The following is a 7,694-nucleotide window of genomic DNA, read 5'->3' on the forward strand; positions in this document are numbered from 1 at the left end:
CATAGTTTGTATGACATGACAATAAGGGCTGTGTGTAGTGTGGCCTTAGGTTTCCCACACCTCCTTTGAACGATGGTAACAGGGAAATGTATTTAATGTAGTGCTTAAATACTAGCCCTGGTGCTAGGTTGTGACAATGGGTGTTTCAGTAAGATTTTTAAATGCTCCGTGTCTTAAAATATGTCTGTTTTCTGAAACTCTCCTAGCTGGCAGTCTGTCTGGCTTCTCCCCACGGGGTGAAATGGTGTTCGTGCTAGACCATTTGCCAAACTCAGTTGTTATTTCCTGCCATTTCACTATTGCTTGTTTATCAATATGGGAGACGTTGTCTTCCGCTTAAGTTATAGGATGACTTTTGACCAATGCTTCCTCCTTTCTGTCTTGCATCTTTGTAAAGGAATGAATTACCACTGTCTACATTTGAACTTCTGATTCACAAAGGTCAGCTGCTGTTCACAGAATCTTTTCAGTCGTTTTCCTTTCAAATCAGCCTCTTGGAATAATGAAAATACTTAAGTGACATATTTCAGTGTCATTCATGGCCTTCCATTTCATCTTTGCTTAGATTTTAAGAGTCAAACTGTAACTTGAGGTCAGGCCTGGACTATGAGCTTCTGCTGGCACAGGTATTTTGGCTGTGGGTACGATGAAGTGAGGTGTAGCACTGATATAGCTCTGCTGGAATAAGCCCCTCATATGGACACAGTTGTTCAGTAAAACTTGTATATTTTTCTTGTATATTTTATTTTGCTTAGGGGGTAGACAAATAGTCAAGTTGACAAATTTAGGTTTTTTTCCTTACATATGCAAGAAAATCCATACCACTGCCTTCAGTAGTTGAATTTAGACTTTTCCAGGAACATTTATGCCCATTTCTTGGTTGTATGAAAACAAGTACACATTAAGAACTCAATTCTGATGTTCACAGGTTCAGAGGTATTAGCAGCAATCCCACTGAATCAGTGGCATTTCCTTGAGGAAAACCTGATGTGAACATGAACCTTAAAGCCTTAATTAAAATCCTGAATGTCCCTTTTCTTCAGGACTACATCTTCTGTGAGCTCCCTTCTTTTTTTTTTTTTTTTTTTTTTTTTTTTTTTTTTACATCTAAGCTCTGTGAAAAAGAGAGTTAAATGTGCAGAAGTATGAATTCTGGATATGTCATAGTTACAGCTGGTAGCACTTCCATGGTTTAACAGTATGCTACAGTTTTTATTTATAAAGTCTGTTTCTGGGCCGTAATACCTCAGCTTTTTTCAATTACATTAGGTTACAGCTTTGTGCAAAACATGCCAGTCCAGATGTGCGTTCTGTGTATAATAGGATGGGATAGCCTGTTTACACAGATGTATTTTAATTTATCTGTACTATGAGTTGGGTGTGGCTTTATTTTTGTAAGGGTAACACTGCTAAAGATCCATCTGACGGAAACTAGACATAGTTGGAACCTGTTTGCTGGACTTTTCAGTACAGGAGTGCTGCAGGTTGGAGTTGATTAATGCCACAATGTGATCCCTTCAATATGCACTTCATTTTCTAGATTTGAAAACATTTTAGATAATGTGGTTTCATCTAGGTTTTAAAGAGCTAAATAATTAATTATTTAATTCCTTTGTCTATTTTTTTTTCCATTTCGTAAATTGCAGATTACTTTAAGTTTTGGAACATAAATAACACATGGCTTATAAACCTTGTTGTACAAGGTTCTGTGGGCCTTCAGAGCTCATTGAAGTGAGTAGAAATTGAAGGTGTTTGATATTTTTCAGAGTCAGGCTTGTCTAATCTCTGCCTTTGCTTATCTACATTCTGCTAAATAGATGTGTATACTTAAAGCTTTTTTATTTCCTTTTCTGAAATCAGTAGTAAAAATGTGTTAGCAGGAAAAAAAAAATATGATAGCATCCTGCGGTTGAGATGCCTAACGTTTGGTCTGCTCTCCGTTTGAGTGACAGAATTTGCCATAATGATATATATAGCTACAGCTGAACTAATCTATTTAATGTTTAGTTTCTGAATGGGGAATGTGATTAGGATGATTTATTTCCCTTCTGCCTTCATTTATTAATTCCCTAGCAGAAAATTATTTACAGACAGAAATTTTAATTTAGTCTTCTGAAGATCTTCTCACCATTTGAATTGTGATAGAATAATAAGTAACATATAAATGGCATATTTGGATTGAAACATAGAATCCTGTTAACCATTTTTTTTTTTCATCCTTTATGTTCTGAGAGTGATTGCTCTATTAGTAATGGTGAAAAGCAATGCAGTGGGGAAGAACATTGTTCTCATTAATGATGTACAGCATGTGGTTAAGTGCATGTTGGACAGATGTCACACCACAACGTTTGCCCACTAGTTCCATTGCCACCACACGTTGTTATGATACTGTAGTTTCACTTACACTGGAACTTGGGTATTTGACATGTACTTGCTCAATTAAATTCAGGATGTGAGACTCAGGTTCTGCATGTACTCCTGGGAACGTGCCAAAGACCTCTTCCTTCCTTTGAAAGGTTAAACAAATATGGTTGTCTAATGATAACCACATGCACAGAGCTGTTCGAGCTCACTGGAAGGAATGGAGAAGAGTTGATGTCAAGCACTGCTGTGTAACACCGAGCTTCCACTCCTGTGAGAGGGGAATGGAAAGCACTTCTGTGACATGTGCACAAGTTAGAAGGGCAAAAAAGTTATCTTTAGATCCTAGACACTGTCATGGTTGTGCTGCCGTAGTGTGGCAGTGACAGTCCACAGGAGAACAGAACAGTTTATGTTATATGACTTGGTCTTTTTATGTTGTGACTTCAGAGGCACTGATAAGGAAAACGTCACACCCTTTTGAAGTGGTAGATAAGACATACACTTAACTGATAAGAAACCAGACAGAAGATAAAGTGATTTGTTGGGGACCACAAAAACACACCTGTGTTAAGAATAAATCTGAGGAGTTCTGGCCTCTGTTGCCTGGTTGAATTACAAGAGCATTAGCTCCTAAATATTGGCAAGATAGACAGTCGTTTTGTGTTGCTGCATGGATGTTTGTTTCATATTGTGAAGTGTTTTCTGATGAAAAAAAAGAGAAAATACTTCTTGGACAAAAAAACTCAGAATACTGTCAGAAACACTTAGGATCTGTGAAGTGTTGTCTTTTTTTTTTTTTTTTGTGAAATATATTGGCATGAAAATAAAACCAAGAGTAAAGCAAATAAATAAAACCACTACTACTATTGCAAGAATTAGAAATGGCAAAACTGAATAAAAAATGACACTTGAAAGTTAGAAATGTTAGTTTCTTTTTATTTATCTTGTTTGTGCACCACCAGAAATCACACTTAAATATTTTTCATACTTCTACCTGGAAAAGTGTGCACAAATTTGCACAAATGTATAAAGATGCACAGTCCAGATACGAATCCTGTGGTGACTGATGGCTTCCATAAACATGCAGTTCTTAATGGATGCATGTAGTATCATTCTCTGTGTTTGTAAAACATGAAAAAGTAGTTGTAGGATAAATGATTAATTCACTTCAGACATAACACTTTTCATGCTTCATCTACAGTGAGGTTGATGTATTTTGCTTTACAATCTGGCTGCATCCTAAATGCTCTTGCAAATTTCTGAAAGGGTCTTTTCAACAACTAACTGTTTCTTGGGAGTACCAGCAATACCTTAATGCATCTCAATCAACCCAATGGTGTGTCTAGTCTGAAATAACTGCTTTGCCAACTTGTTGGCTTAAGGAAACAGTATTAATGAGCTACAGATGAATGCAGGAGTAGAAAATTCTTCACAATGAAAGCAAATATCTCATTTAATAAATTGTGTATTGGGTTAATGATCAAAAAACACTGAAGTTTATTGTCAGTGCACACTAATTTGAAACCTAAATGAGTATTTAAAACAGTTTACAAAAAGCTAGAGTTGGTTGTCCCAGGTTGTCACTGATTTGTTAGATGATGGCAATATAGTAAAACTAATACATAGGTACTAAAATGACTAGTGTGGTGAAAGAGAGCTGGAGGGATGTATTGGTGACTTGTATTGCTGTAGCATTATATTCATGAGATAAGTCTGTGGTTATCTATATTGTAGTTAAATTATTTCTGTTATGGCACAGGGTTTAGTTGCAGAGGATATAGAAGGATCATCCAAAAGAGCCTTCAGAATATCTGATTAGATTGAAGCATGTAATTTACCTTCAGGCATTACAGCAGTCTAGTTTCACTTGTGGAATTTCACATACAAGTGTGCGCACCATGTGTTTTCTGTCGTATTGAGAATCCGTTCTTGTGCCCATGGAAAAATATTTCCTGCTTACTTTAACCGATAGAATGAAATTCTTGCTGAATCTGTAATGATGGGGGTCTGTCTCTAATATACAAAAACTAATTTCTAGTTTAAGTTAGAATATTGTCTTCTATTTTGTGATTGCATTTGTTATTTATCTACCTGCTGCAGAACATAAGCTTGTTAATCAGATCTATCTGGATTAGCACATATTGGTCTTTTTGGATCATAAATGAAGTGAACTTTGTCTCACTTTTACATCTCCTGAAGGATATTTGTCCACTTCATGAAACCATAAAATTCAGCTCTCGATTCTGGAGAAAATCAGAGGTGGAATAGCAGTGGGTTTAGAAAAAGCTGAGTTGAGGGATCAGGACTGGAACAGGGGCCATGGTTTATGCCTCGCTGTCAGAGTTACGTGATGTTGTAGGCTGAGGTACCTAGAGGTGCTGGAGCGTAGTGTCTGATAAAGATGACTGAGTTGTATGGGCAGTGCCTGCTTGTTTGTATAGCTGGTTTTGGTGGTAGATTTTAACTTTAAAAATCAGAGCTTTAGTGCAAATTGATGACAGATCACTAGAGTGAGACGAGATGGATTTACACATCCCTGCTTGAGAATGTGGCCCAAACCGTTCCATGGAAACAAAAGGGAGGAGAAGCAGAAGCAGGGAGATGGATTTACACATCCGTGCTTGAGAATGTGGCCCAAACCGTTCCAAGGAAACAAAAGGGAGGAGAAGCAGAAGCAGTGTTAGTTTTTGCTTTCACATCTATTCTGTATGCGTAAAATGGAAATATGTCCATTCAGATTTCTCATTTATTTATCTCTAGATAAGTTTTTTTCAGTGGAATTGCACACGCTTCTTCCTCCTTCGCCCTGAATGCCGGTGCAGTGTAAAAGACAAAGGCTGGTACCTGTCTGTAAACCCTTCATTGTCACTGCTGCAGCAGGATCCGCCTAGGTGATGTCTTGACCTTGTTTACCAGCTTTGGCTATTTAAGATGGCAGCCACTGCAGCGCAAATGTTAGGAATCCCTCTCATGCAGTAGGCCTCCCGTTCTAAATTTACTCTCCTTCTGGTTTATGGTCCCTCCTCTGTGGCTGCAGCAAGAGGCCCCCTTTTTATGACTCACCCCTCCTGCCCCCCTTCGCTCCCCCTTCCCCGCTCCCTGCCTCTCCCAGATGGTAACCCTTTGTGCACAGCGCCTGTTTGAAAGAAGCCTGCTCGCTGGGTGGCTGGCAGATTGGCTGCCGCAAGGTGGTCTTTTGTTGCCGCTAGGTACCGATCAAATTCGAATGAAATCCTGTAATTCAAATTAGGTTAAAAGGCTGTCCTTGGAAATTCGCAATTTTGGGATCCCAAGATGCTGATAGGCGCCTCAGGCTGAAGCACTCACAGGAGAATAGCGCTGCTTTTCTTTTAAAGCAAAGTTAACAAATTATTTTGCAATTGATTTTGGAACCTTTTTAACATCCTGTTAGTTAGCAATAATTATTGTTGTAGTCAAATGCCTAATCATAGTTATGGTTAGACTTTGTTGAGGTTTTTTTTTGTTTGTTTCTGTATATAAAAAAAAGCATAAAAGGGGCACATACAGGAGGGCAAAGAGAATTTCTTTACTTTGTACTGGAGAAAACTGGGAAACACATTAGTTAACGTAAAAAAAATTTCCAGCTAGTGATTTTTCTCCTGCCTATGGCAGCTGAACAGTGTTAGTGGTATGTACATGTGTGTGCAGGTTTTTGGGGGGATGTTCACAAAAGCCAGCCTTAGCACAACTGGTGTCTTGAGGACACTCCAGGGGACCTAAAGTTAGATTTCTGCTCTGTATTGTCCCTAAAGGAACCTCACTCTCACTCTCTCTCTCTCTCCCCCTGCTCTCATATACACAGAGGCCAAGACAGATTTGTTTTCTTCATGAAAAACTTTTGGATTTCCCCTTTATTGGAATATGTGCTCCTAACTCACTTGGGCATTTTCAGAGTGTTACACAGGAAAGACAAGTTAACTGGAAGTCTAAAAAGTGTTTTTTAGAGAAAAAAATTACTTCAGTGGAAAGCTATATTAATGGAACGTTGATCAGGAGTTTTCTCTAATGCCTCATTATTTAATCTGTGGCATTATTTCATCCTTCAAATGGTCACCATTACCTTAGTATACAAGCATATGCACCTGAAGTTAGCGTAACCTTGAAGGTACGAGTTGTTTTGTTCAGTGAGGAGAAAACATCATTGTGCTTTTTAAGTTGCTTTGGCTTAACCACGGCAGGATGTAGCCTTGTAAGCAGCATCTCATGAATAGCATTTATTAGCATGGCAAATATTTTTCTTTGTGCTAAACATAAGCCTTACGTGCTGCTTTTTTTGCAAAGAATTAATTTCCTAGTAAATTTACTTCAGTAAATTACTCAAGTTTGTAATAATAATGTTTAATTTCTTTCCCTTATATGGCTTCTTTGCTTGGTGTTACACAGTTTGGTGTTACACAGTACGCTGTGGAGGGCCGTCGCAAAAGAAAACTGCCACTGCTGAGTACTGGCTGGGATTTTATAATGTGACTCAACTTGCCAGTGTTGCAATGCTGCTTTTCTCCCATTTTGTCACATAGAAACTTACTATGAAAACCATTTACCGAGTAGCTTCTGTTCAGCATTCTGACTACATAGCTGTGCTGTCAAGCCTCAAGATGTAAGCTGATTGCCTGCAAAGGGCAGGAAAATAGTGTTTAAAGCATTTTAAGCAGTGCTGGGTGCTGGTGAATTATCAGTTGTAGTTTCTTACCCTTTTGCTGAGGATTCAGATATTGATCATTGCCAGAGGGAGGATGGTGAGCCCGTGGGTGGATAGTCTGACCCGGTACTGCAAATTCCAGGCTCCTGCTTGTACATGGAAAGGTGTCGTTTTCCATGTGGTAATTTTATGATTCCTAGTTTCTGAATCTTAATGTATACAGTTCTTACAATGGCCCTCATAAGACTGTTTATTGTCTCATCTGTTTACTTTGCACCTATTGCCGGTGCGGTTATTTCACGTTAAACGTGGGTCACAGAAGCTGCCGTGTGAGAGCAAACCATGATTGAAAATGGAGGATTCAGAACTAAGATTCCAACTATAGCAGTGTGGTAGAGGACTTTGTCCCAAGTTTGGGGCTTACAAGAGTTGCAGGTGTTGATTGAAAGTCCCTTAAATTCAAACCATTTCCTTCTTATGCTAGAAGACTGGCAGAATACTATTTGGACTGAGAACCCATTTCTTTTGATGTTCTTTATCTTGGGCTGGCGATGAGCCACCAATCAGTCAGGTTTCTTATATCAGAAAGTGGGTGCTTGGTATCTCAGGAGTGTTGGGACATAACATTTAAGTAACAGGTGCCAGATGTATGTAATTTTTGTTTGCTTGC

The sequence above is a fragment of the Pterocles gutturalis genome, unplaced genomic scaffold (genome assembly GCF_000699245.1).
Source record: "Pterocles gutturalis isolate BGI_N339 unplaced genomic scaffold, ASM69924v1 scaffold21927, whole genome shotgun sequence".
NCBI lineage: Eukaryota > Metazoa > Chordata > Aves > Pterocliformes > Pteroclidae > Pterocles > Pterocles gutturalis.